Raw genomic sequence first — 13066 nt, 5'->3', positions numbered from 1 at the left:
CATCCAAAATCCACAGAGTTTCATGAGCTCAGATACAAGGGAACAGACTCTCAGAATCATAGAAATGTAGAGTTAGAAGGGACCATGAGAGGTTATCAAATTCCAGCCATGCAGGCTGATGCAGCACCAAGTAAACCTAGACCATCCCTGACAGGTGTTAGTCCAACCAGTTTTTAAAATCCTCCAGTAATAAGAATTCCACAACCTCCCTTGGAAGCCTATTCCAGAATTTAACTATCCTTATAGCTGGAAAGCTTTTTCTCATATCAATTTAAATCTCATTGCTGCAGATTAAGCCTGTTAGTTGTGGTCCTACCTTCAGTGGAGATGGAGAACATTTGATCACCTTTATAATAGCCCTTAACATATTTGAAGGCCATTATTGTGTTCCTTCTCCCCCCCTCCCCAGTCTTCTTTTCTCAAGACTAAACATGTGAAGTTTTTCTAACCTTTCCATAGGTCAGGTTTTCTAAACTTATCATTTTTGTTGCTCTCTGCTGGACTCTCTCCAGTTTGTCCACATCTTTCCTCAAGCGTGGCACCAAGAATTGGACACTGTATTCCAGCCTCACCAGGGGTGAGTAGAGTAGGACAATTACCTCCCATGTGTTACATAGGTCACTCATGTTAATACACCCCAGAATATTAGTTTTGTCACAACTGCATCACATTAACTCATTCAATTTGTGATCCACTATAACCCCCTAGACCTTTTCCAGCAGTACTGTGACCTAGCCAGTTACTCTCCACTTTGTAGCTGTACACTTGATTTTTCCTTCCTAAGTGTAGTACTTTGAACTTGTCTCGATTGAATTTCATCTTATAGATTTCAGACCAATTCTCTATGTCACAGTTGTTTTGAATTCTAATCCCATCCTGCAAAGTGCTTCCAAACCCCCCAGGCCCAGCTTGGCATCACCCACAGATTTTGTAAGTGCACTCTTCACTCCATTATCCAAGTCATTACTGAAAATGTTGACTAGTACCTGATCTAGGACTGACCGACCACTGGGGGTTAGTCCTACTGGATCCAGGATTAAGACCCCACTAGATATACCCTCCCAGTTTGACAGCGACTCATAACTATACTTTGAGTATTGTCTTCCAACCAATTATGCACTCACCTTGTACTAAATTTAATCTAGACCATACTTTCCTAGTTTATCTATGAGAATGTCACATGGGACTGTGTCAAAAGCCTTACTAAAAATCAAGATACATCACATCTACAACTTTCCCCCATTCAGTAGGCCAGTAATTCTATCGAAGAATAAAGTTCGGTTGGTTTGGCATGATTTGTTCTTGATACATTCATGCTGACTCTTCCTTATAACCCTATTATCTTCTAGGTGCTTACAAACGGATTGTTTAATAATTTGTTCTAGTATCTTTCCAAGTATTAATGTTATATATTCCCTGGGTCCTCTTTGCTCCCCATTTTAAAGATAGGTACTATGTTTGCACTTCTCCAATCTTCTGGGACCTCATTCAGCCTCCAAGACTTCTCAAACATAATTGCTAACAATCCAAGATTGCTTCAGTTAGTTCCTTAAATACTCTAGGATGAATTTTATCTGGTACTACTGATATGAATACCTCCAATTTATCTAAATATTTTAAATCTTTTCTTTCCCTATTTTGACTTGTATTCTTTTTCCCTTGTTGTGAATATTAGTTGTGTTGAGTATCTGGCCATCATTCACCTTTTTAGTGAAGGCTGAAACAAAATAGTCTTTAAACACTTGAACTTTCTTGATGTCAATTATTAATGCCCTTCGCTGCTAAATGGAGGGCCTACACTTTCCTTCACCTTTCTCTTGCTCCTAATGTATTTAAAGAATCTTTTTTTTTGCCTTTAATGTCCCTTGATCGGCTAAGGCACAAAATGAGTCCCACCTTTCTGATTTTGTCCCTACATGCTTGTTCTATTCTTTTGTACTCCTCAACAATTCATCCACATTTCCACTTTTTGTAGGATTTTTTTTTTTTTGATTTTCAGGACATTAAAGGGCTCCAGCTAGAGCAGTATTAGCCTCTTACTATTCTTCCTGTCCTCCCTTCACATCTGGTTAGTTTGCAGCTGTGCCTTTGGTACAGTCTCCCTGAGAAACTACCAGCTCTCATGAACTCCTTTATCCCTTAGATTCTCTTTCAATGGGAATTTAGAGAAGTTCTCTGAGTTTATTAAAGTCTGCTTTTTTAAAATCAGTTGTCCTTATTCTGCTGTTCTCACTCCTTCCTTCCTTCCGGATCATTAAATCTGTCATTTCATGATCACTTTCACCCAAATTGCCTTCGACCTTCAGATCCACAACCAATTCCTCCCTCTTGGTCAGAATCAAGTCTAAAATGACTGTCTCTGACTACTTCCACCACTTTTTGAAATAAAAAGTTGTCCCAATGCATTCCAAGAAGTTTACTGGAATTTTGTTTTGTTTTGCCATATTACTTTTCCATTAGATGGCTAGGTAGTAAAAGTTCTCCATTACTACCAGGTCTTGTGTTTTGGCTATTTCTGTTATCTGTTCTAGGAATGCCTCATCCACCTCCTCCTCCTGAGTTGGTGGTCCACAGTAGATCCTTTCCATTTTGTTACCTCTATTTTTCCCCCCTTTTATCTTTATCCAGAAACTTTTGATTGGTTTGCCGCTCACCTCCTTCTGGACCTCAGAACAAGTTATGTTTTCTTGATGTATAGCTCAAGATCTCCCATTTTTCCCTGCCTGTGCTTCCTGAGGAAGCTATACCCCCTAGTCCAGTCATGAGCTGTATCCCATCTAGTCTTAGTTTGGCTGCTAATTAAGTCATAGTTGAGCTTGAATACAAACACTTCCAGTTTTTCCTGTTTACTCCTGCTAGTCTTTGCATTTGTGTACAGACATCTAAAACGTTGAACAAATTCCACCACTGGTTCCCCTCATGTTGCTCCTACTGCAGCTCTGAGCACTGTACAGCTGACTTCTTCTCCCTCACCTGCATCCACCCACCTCTGCCACTTGGCACACAGGAGAGTGGAATGAGATATCCACCTACTCCCCCACCCCTGCCCCGCCCCACTAAGTGAGCTGTCAGAGGAAGCAGAGGCTGTGCAGCCCCTGCATTGGGAACAAGACCCCGATCCAAGAAATCCTAATGACCATTTGTCTCCCATATCCCCCTTCATAGCTATGCTAGAGATAGGGATTATCCAGCCCCAAATACTTAGTTACTCTAATGGGACAATATCCTAGCCTTGAGCTACATAATGAGCAGGTAATCACAGGTGAACTGAGGGTAGTATTCAGCACTATCTTTGTTGCCTATCCTACAGCTCCTATTTTAAATGTAATTCTGCCTTCCTCACAGGATGAATTGGACACCCTGCTGTAGAGCAAGCAGCATATAGGTTAGTGAAAGAAAGTGCTTGAGGTTGTGCTGGATAATTCCCTCTGTGTGAATTCCAAGAATGTTTCTATGCAGAGGAAAAAAAAGTAGAGATGTAGATTAATAGAAAGATGGAAAGGGAACGAACATCTGTCACTTATCTAATTAGCAACTGGATAGGATTGTCATTCCAGCAATGGACAGCTGAAATGCCCTTGTTATTAGAGGAAGAAATATGTGCATTTGTTGAAGAAAGCAGTTTGATCATGAAAGATTTTAGAAAAACTGGCCCTTTTCTCCTGAAAACAGCTGCAGTGTAAGTAAAAGTTGCATCTATTTAACTAGCTGGGGAAGCTGATGATGTACAACACGCCTGAGATCTTCACTGGAAAAGCTAATGGTTCCTGAGGCACAGACAGCATTAAAAGCAAAGGGAGCAAACCCAGGCTGCCTCTTCTCTGAATGGGAGCATGTATATAGAAAAGAGAGACACAGGCGGGGGGGGAACAGCAGGAATAAAAGTGCTGCTTCCTGCTCTCTAAAACCCATAAAGTTTATCGGGTCAAAATTCACCTCTTTGCGTGGGGACTAGAGTAGGTCCTTAACACGGCACTACAGTAGCCCCACCCGATTTGAGAACCCCTTGACCAACACATCCTGTGCACCGACTCCACCCAGGGTGGGTTACTGGGGGAGAAGGTGCAATGTTCAGTGCATGATATGCTCTTGCACAGTACTAGTGAGAAAGGAAAAGCAGCTGCTATGCCAACCCACAATTTGATGTGCAGCAAGGAGGGACTTTGTGCAGTTTTGTGGCATACCTCCAGGTTGGGGAGTGCAGCTGGATTGTGTCTCAAAGCCCCAGCAGGACACTAGATCAGGCATTGTTACTTGGCATTTCCAGGTTTTCATTCATTTTTCCCCTGCCTGTGCACGTCGCACAGAGGGTACAATGGAGGAGACATTACAGATTGGAGCCGGCTGTCCAAACGCATGGGAAGGAAGTTTTACCATATTCATTTCCTGCCTCATCTTTCACTATCTAGATGATTCCAGATGTAGAATTAATCTGTATGGGGAATGAGCAGCTGGATTATGGGTTCAGGATAACATTCCATTTGCAGTGCTCACTGTGTGTGTTTTTTTTTTTTTCCTCTCCAGGAAAAGCAGCATCAGGCCTGCAATACAAAAACCCATTGCAATTGAGTGGGGATTTATATTAGTTGTTTTTAAAAAATGCATTAAAACCAACTTTACAGATATCTTTTGGTTTCCTTCCACTCAATGCAGTTTGGAGAGGATGGCATATTACAGGGCAAAAGATGGAAATATTAGGCAGATGGTCACTGCATTTGTAATCGCTCCCATGCAAAACAATGAGAAAGCAAAAAGGCTTAGGAGCCCATTGACTTCAATTAGCTAAATACTGCTTTTTGTAAAGTTTGGGAGTACAAGACACATTTACTTCATTACACTCCAGAAGCTGCTGACATCCCCATGACCCAGCCCAGGAGCCATTTCCATCATTCAGTGGATGAACATCTCAAAAAAAAAAAAAAAAAAAAAAAAAAAAAGGAATTCTGGAAGAAAAATTGCCCAACCCTGATCACAACAAAATCCTTCCCCCCAAATCCATCTTATCAGCATCTTCTTCCACTGACACCTAAGAGAAGAAAAGATAGGCCTTGTGGCCTAATCTGAAAGTCATTAAATCCAGGCTCTCTTGGACGAAAAGGGACAGCAGGATTCCAAAGTCATGGTTCCCTCATGGAGCATGTCCAACCACCTGCTCCTCTGATTTAAACCATGGGGTTGTCATGTCAAAACTAAAGCCCTTGCACTGCACCTGAATACTACTGGGGAGATACAGAAATGCACATCATGACGCATAAGCGTAATGGACTCCCTCTGAGACCCATCACTGAACAAGCAGGTTATCATGTCCTGCGCTGGCTGATGTTTCCCCAACGGCCTTTGGCTGGAACCCTTGCTAGTACAGCACACTGCAGTGCTCTGTACTCAACACCTGTGGCAATATCTGCATTAAAAAAACAAAACAAAAAGTTACAACCTTCTAGCCAATCTTAGGGGTGTGTGTGTGGGGAGGTGGAACCCTGCACTCTTGACCACTGCAGCTACCTGAGCATCTACTGAGTAACATACTCCAGGCTGTGCATCTGTGACAAAGGGCAGGCAAGTCCCTCTACTCAAGAGGGGATGTTCTCTCTGCCATTTCTTCTAGGTTCCCAGCTTACTAATATACCTCAGTCTTGGCTAGGTGCTATTCAAATCCAGATCATCCAAGGCAGTTCACAAGTAATGGCTCAGAGTTTTAATTTACTGTTTACTAATACAGTCAATCTTTAGGAGAAGACATAATACTGAAATGTCATACATTGTTTTTGTTCATTTGCTAATTGCTGAACTACTTCAAAAATCTCTTTAGCAATGTGTTTTACAGCTGCTTATCTAAAGATTACTACATACACGTTGATACATTAAATTTCCCCTAATATTTTCTTCAGATAATACCAGTGTAATCAAGACAATACTTTCAAGATGAATTGGCATTTAAAATGAATCTTGAATCAGTAATGAGGACAAGATATTAAGAATTGCTTTCCAACTCCCCTAATGTGACCAAGCAAATACTTCAGAGCCCTGAAATGCTTTGGATTCTTAGCAGCCCGGCGGAATGATCTTTTTGCCAAGATTGTTATTTGCTGAAATCCGAGACATAATTATGGTCAGTGGAACATCTAATCTTGAAAGACCTTAGCTTTAATTCTTTATGCTATCAATCTCTCTCTGGATTTTCTTTATGTTACATTGGGAATGATTAACTAAGTGGGGAATAGGTCCATAGAATTACATATCAGTTAAACTGGGACAGGGGAGGATTACTTAGTTACTCCAGTAAGAACCAGGTCTTCAGTGTTCATGTTAACCTCTTGTGTGCTGCATTACAGTGCAAATCTAGCACCAAGTCAATTTCAGATGGCATTACAAATTCAGAGTACATGAGCACATGGCTGATGCTCTCTGAAATTATTCTTCCATAAGGTTTGCTTACAATAGTGTCACCAGTGTCTGGAATGGGTCACAGCTGAGAGAGCCAAACTGCCAGAACTGGGCAGACGCTCCCAAACTGGTGGTATATTTTACAATTAGATTAACCAGGCCAGCAACAAAATGTGTGCTCCTGGACCACTATACTAGCTCACCAGGAAGCCATCGGCAGTCCCCTTCAGCACTCCAGCCTATACCACCACCCAGACGACAAGCTGGATTTCTGTGGTGAAAGGTTATTTTAATACATACACACACACACACACCCCCACCACCAACCACACCACACACTAGGTTCTTCCAATCCCAAAGGATACGTCACTCACCCCAGGACTAGATGCTCAGGATCTCACTAAAGACAACCCGGCCAATTACTTCAGTAACTAAAGTTTATTAGCTAAGAAAAGAAATGAGAGTTATTCCGATGTTTAAAGCAGGTAAGCTACATTACAGGTGAATTAAAGCTTGTAAATCCAAAATGCTAACAGGGATGTTGTATCTGCTAGGTTTTTTTAGGTCTCTGGATTTGCCCAAATAGCATTGGGGACCTCAATCCTTTGTTCAAAATTTTCCTTGTCTAAGTTCACCAGTCCAGAGGAGATGTAGGAAAGAAGAGGTAAGGGGGTGCCTTTTGTTCTCATGTTTTATATCTTGGCCCCTCCTCTTCTGGAAAAATCCTGGCTGTATTATGGAGTTAAGTAGCGTCTTGAGGTATGTGCTCTGCCACCAGTCTTTCATGTGAATTGCAAATTTTGCTTGCACCTTGTGTGCGCTACATGCTGCTTAGGGTCTCTCCAGAAATGATACACAGAAGCTCACGTTCACAGCTCCTTTGGTTATTCCTGAAGGGCTAACCTGGGGGTATTTCCCAGATCCACAAGTTTGAATTACAAAAAACATAGTTGTAATGTGTGTATCAACATTGCATATGGAGTTATGAAAGTTTGCTAAGTAATACACAACAGATAACTTCTCCAATTATATCTTTCAGGGCATACTTTGTACAAGATTTATCACAATTTTGTAAAAGATGGTGACCATATTAGTGTAGTGTAGACACCTTCCCTTTTATACAGCATCACACCTAGTATATTTTGGTCAGTGCCCCTCTGTTGAATTACCATTGGCCCAACTCCCCTAGAGCTGGAATAGTTGTGCAAGAGGGGCTTTGGCATTACCACCATATCATGTAGACTTGCTCACAGAAAATGGCAGTGTAACCACCTCTAAACTATTGGAAATAATTCTGTGCATGGTGATGGGCATTACAGGCTTTCTAGAGGGTCCAAACTCTGGGCAGCATACCACATTTCTCCAGTGTGGACCATGCATGTGGTGTGAAGACTAGCTATAGCATTATGATATGCTGCCCTGAGGAGAGTTGTTGGCAGCAGGGTCCTGAACCCAGGACCTCTGGATCCAAGACCATGAGCCTCTACTGCTTGAGCAGTATGTTAATATAAAAATCTATTAAAGGTTGACAGGCGACAGGTACTGTGAAAATTATGTTACTTACTTAGTGTCCAAAACAGGGCTATAACCCATATGCTACCAGCTATGCATGGGACTGGTGTGATGCTCCTGTTTACTAATGGAAACTACTGCTCCAGGAGACAGCAGCTCCAAGTTACAGCACCAGAAATACTTGATAACATTTTGAATAGGGATAGGTAAATGCCCCCTCCCCCGAACACACACCTGGAAGTTTAAATCAGAAATCCCTTGAATTGGGAAGGGGGGCGGGGGAGGAGGAGGAGGAAGGAGAGAAGCGAAGCGTGTTGGAACCAGTGTGGATTCAAATCCTCAGTTCTAGACAAATCCCTATAGTTTTGGTTCTGAGTCAGCTCCAGAACGGAAATGGACCTTGTTTTTGGTTTGTGTTCTGCTTTTGTCAAACTTTGGCATGTGATGGCAAAAATTATATCATGATGTCACCTGATCTAGCAAGACATCTGCCATATTGTGCAGAAATATCCCAGGAACTGTTATTGCAAGATTTCAGTGTTCTCTAATTAAAATTTGAATGCTTACCCTGCGGCTATATAGCCTAACCATAATCTGGATACCTCCTCCTCAGACCATTTGTTTTTTTTCCTAATTTCTGGAAGTACCATCTTTTATTATCTAGAAGCACCCAAAATGTACAAGGTATTGTACAAACATTAAGATGACAGGGTGCCCACTCTGAACAGTTTACAAACTAAAAGAAAACCAAATCAGTAACATCTCTCAGAGGAGTTGCCTTCAGAAAGGACAGCCTATCACACACTTCAGGAATATTCGGTTACATGTAATGTATATTACAGGATCATCCTTACAGATATCAGATAGAAAGAGAAGGGCTAGGATAGTCAGGTGGATTAAAGTTCTGCAGACCTAAGTTAAAACAAGAGCTAGACCATAAGCAAAATTTATGGGCTGGTCTCAATCTAGCTTTAGTCGAAACCTAATATTACAAAAAAGACCAGAGAGAGAGAGACAGACACATTGTACATAGGGCAATTGGAATCTGTTTTGATGAATGCTTTCTAACAAAATAGCGAGGGACCTGTATTTATTTGTAGGAAACCTTGCACAATCTGACTATATTATTTCTTGTACTAGTGCTATCAATAGTTCACTTTAATATATGCTACAAATCACCACATTAATGTAAAAAAATTTTATGCATGCCACCCCCTAATTTAAGTGGTTGCATTAACTAGAAATTCTAAAATGGTATTCAATTTAAAAAAGGTATTTTTTCCTGTATTCTTGAGTGTTTGCAATGTGCAAAGCACCACATTGATCTGATATTGATCAGTGTTGAATTATGAAACCCACCAGGTATAGAGCTTCAGTGTACGCATAATTTAACAGCTGCTACAAGTGTGTGACAGTATGAAGATACCCATCTTGGCAATCATGCAGTAGAATAATCAATACTTAATATTACCACCAAAAATGTGCCAGTGAGGTTTATTTGGTAACTATTTTGTGCATGCAGAAATTCTCTATTTAGGTCTGGTATGAAGGACAGATTTTGCAGACAAATCTGTTTCCTTCCAGATACAAAAAGTTAATTTCTCCAAGGGGGTAAGGTGTAAGATCAATACCTTGTAGTTTCCAGTATTTTTTTTTTGGGGGGGGTGGGGGGGGGAAGAAGTGCATACAATTGTTACATTTTACTTTAAAACATTAGGAGCTTGAGACCCTAGCTACAGAAGAAGTGAAATACCTGCAGCAGAGATGGTTCATTTTTAGTAGGTAAGTTGTGATCATTAATCACTCAAAATATGTAAACAGAAAAGAAGGACTTGTGGCACCATAGAGACTAACAAATTTATTTGAGCATAAGCTTTCGTGAGCTACAGCTCACTTCAATGTAGAAGACTGCATTATGCATGCCTGCACTGAACTGCATTTACCCTGAGAAAAAAGGACTTCAGATTCCAGTGCTACGGACCATTAATTTGACTACAAATATTTTCCTCTCCTATGCCCCATTCCATCACCAGAACTTGCAGAATTTTTCCACTTGCTTGTTTAGTGTGTGATGTTCTTTTTGTAAATCTTAGTGATTTTGTTGACCAAAAAATGTTTTTGACTATTGGTGAACTTTGCTGTTTACAGTAGGAAGAATATTTATTACCCAGCAGGTGCTTTGCAGGGGATTCCATTGTTTGGTGGGACAAAGTAGCAAATGGAAAGTACAGTGTTCATTGAAATGGATTACACAACCAAGAATCAAACTCTGCCTCGCTTGTGTGGAGACTGATTTTCCCATTTCTGCTACATTGAGCTGATCATGAGTGCGCGTGCATACAGCTGCATCTATGCTAGTCAGAGTCCAAACCCAGAGCAGATTAAATGTCTAACTCAGAATTTTCTTTTTTTCTTCCAAGTGACAGGAATAAAATGTATTACCTATGACATTGCTTCTCATTAAAAACTCACAGCAATTAATTTTTTCCCCAGAAAACAGCAGATCTAATGCAGTTTTACAACAGCCCACTCATATATTGATTCTTTGAGTTTAGAAATAAAATACAACCTGTGTGTCTGTCTTTGACCCTGGGTAAATGATTCCAAGCGGTCTCTTATAAAGGAGGTCAATAATTCACTATTTTAGTCTTAACACCATTTATTTTAGCCCTTGCATATATCTAGCTATCACAAGCTGTCCAAGAAAGTCCTACTGTGAAAAAAGTATCTATATAATAAGAATACATCTGGGCACAGGCCCATTTCTAATGCATTTGGGACAGTTCATGAAGGTCTGCACTAAAAGAGAGGTCATCCTCCAAGGCACTGATACACTGGGTGAGCTCATTTACTCAATTAAAAACAGACAAAGGGACATCCTTGGCTAACAGCAACACAGTTGGAAAGCCATGAGCAAGGAGCCAATGTAGATATGGAAATAAAAAGAAGCAGTGAAGTGCAATGAAACTGCAGCTGAACAAGAAAAAACAGAAGCCTGCTTGATGGCTGTAGAGATAGCATTAAACAACACAGAGGGAATAAGGGAGAGGGTTTTCCACTGAAGAGCTGTTTTGGCTGGGAGGGGTCCTACGATGGATGTGGGGTGCTTGATGGTGAATATGCATCTGTATCACATTCTAGGATCCCATTATTGGGAAGAACAGTGGGTATTTTGGGGGCCCTAGATGTTGCTATTAAAAACAAAAAACAACCCCCCCCCTTTCTAGGAGTCCGGGGTTAAGTTCAGGGGTGGGCAAACTTTTTGGCCCGAGGGCCACATCAGGGAATAGAAATTGTATGGCGGGCCATGAATGCTCACAAAATTGGGGTTAGGGTGTAGGAGGGGATGTGGGCACTGAGGTGGGGCTGGAACCGAGGGGTTTGGCAGGCAGGAGATGTGGGTTGGGTGCGGGTTAAAGCTGGGAATATGAGCTCTGGGGATTAGAGGTTTGGGGTGCAGGAGGGTGCTCCAGGCTGGAATCGAGGGGTTTGGAGAGTAGGAGACGGGAAAAATCAGAATTCGGGCAGGGGCTCAGAGGGTGCAGGCTCCAAGCGGCACTTACCTCAAGCGGCTCCCAGAAGCAGTCCCTTCTCTGGCTCCTGTGAGGAGGTGTGGCCAGGCGGCTCTGCATGCTGCCCCTGTCTGCAGGCACCACCCCTACAGCTCCCATTGGAGCACATAGGAGCTGGAGTGGGGCCATGCCATGGCTCCTGGGAGCTGTGTGGAGCAGCCCCCGGCCCAGTGCCCCGGCTGGAGCGTCGGAGAGGGGCCAAGCTGGGTGGTGTGGCTTGCAGGCCAGCTTAAAATGGCTTCTGGGCAGGCTCTGGCCTGCAGTGGCCCACCCTGTGCTAGACCGACCCCTGGAAAATTGAGGATTCAGAGTACTTTAACACTAGGTAGCTATAGGATGAGAAGACAGACAAGTTTCTAGTCCCATGATAGAACCTAAAAACAGAAAGAGTAGGAATAAATCATCAGTTTTCAACATGGCAAAAGATTAGTAGTATGAGGTGCCATCAAGTTCCATTGCAGGACCACTAGTGATCCACTAGTGATTAATTATCTGGGGAGTGGGATGAACAGCAAAATGTCAAAAACTGCAGATGGCACAAAACTCTTCAGCTTAGTCAAGATGAGAAAAGACTATGAGAAGCTCAAATGGAATCCAACAGACTATTGAAATACAGTGTTGACAAATGTATTTCGTCCTGTGTGCATTACCTTGCAGATACATTGCTGGGTTCTAAAGTGAATATAACCACTTAGAAAAAAAAATTATGTTCAGTTAAAACCTCAGCTCAATGCAGAACATCAGTCAAAAACACCCAACCAAACAAACACAAAAAAACCAAAGAACTAGAAAAAGATCATCTCAGGGATTTTGGAACTCCCACTAGGACCAACTCATTTTAGTCACTGTCTTTGGGAGAGAGTGTGACTTCCTTTACATATTCTTTGCCATTGTAAATGGGGAAATCCCAACGTGATTTGAAGCTTCCCTTCCACTAACATACCCCAACTCCCCAATGCCACTTATACCTACACACACAGCTGGACCCATCATTGCAGGCGGCAAGAGTTAAAAGTGTAGATAATCCCAAAATTATTAAATCATTTGCAGAGCCCCTTTAGAAGGCACATGAATACAGTACATTATTGAGCAAGATACCAAAATGGAAGAGGACTGTTTTTATTGCTATGAAACCGATGGCTACAGCAGAGAGACACAAATAGCTCACTCACAAAAAAGAGGACTATCTTCCACTGAGATGTGAAAGGCCTATTGTATAACTTTAACATGCCACATATCTTTTAGCACAAATGTTTGTGTTTGTACCTTTAAAATGTCTTCACGTGTGTATGTATGTGTAAAACAAGCCATTATCCTCTGATCCCACTGAGGGTTACCAAAAGAAACTACACCATTTGCTCAAGAAACTCCTTGAAAAAGCACAAGAACAAATCTGCACAGACACACCCCCTGGAACCCCGACCTGGGGTATTCTATCTGCTACCCAAGATCCATAAACCTGGACGCCCCATCATCTCAGGCATTGGCACCCTGACAGCAGGATTGTCTGGCTATGTAGACTCCCTCCTCAGGCCCTACGCTACCAGCACTCCCAGCTATCTTCGAGACACCACTGACTTCCTGAGGAAACTACAATC

General features: G+C 41.9%; 1 long non-coding RNA gene across 1 annotated transcript in view; it reads right to left on the bottom strand.

Annotated features, from left to right (window-relative positions):
* Nucleotides 1-3995: 3995 nt before the first annotated feature.
* LOC122462538 overlaps nucleotides 3996-13066 on the bottom strand; it is a 44096-nt gene continuing 35025 nt past the window's right edge. The window contains exons 2-3 of the long non-coding RNA XR_006285148.1: nucleotides 6759-6829; nucleotides 3996-5401 (exon numbers count right to left, since the gene is read on the bottom strand). This is a non-coding gene — a long non-coding RNA (uncharacterized LOC122462538). The remainder of the gene's footprint in view (nucleotides 5402-6758; nucleotides 6830-13066) is intronic.

This window comes from Chelonia mydas, chromosome 12 (assembly GCF_015237465.2).
Source record: "Chelonia mydas isolate rCheMyd1 chromosome 12, rCheMyd1.pri.v2, whole genome shotgun sequence".
Lineage (NCBI taxonomy): Eukaryota > Metazoa > Chordata > Testudines > Cheloniidae > Chelonia > Chelonia mydas.
Note: the sequence above shows the minus strand (reverse complement) of the source record. Positions and strands in the feature narration are given on the sequence as shown.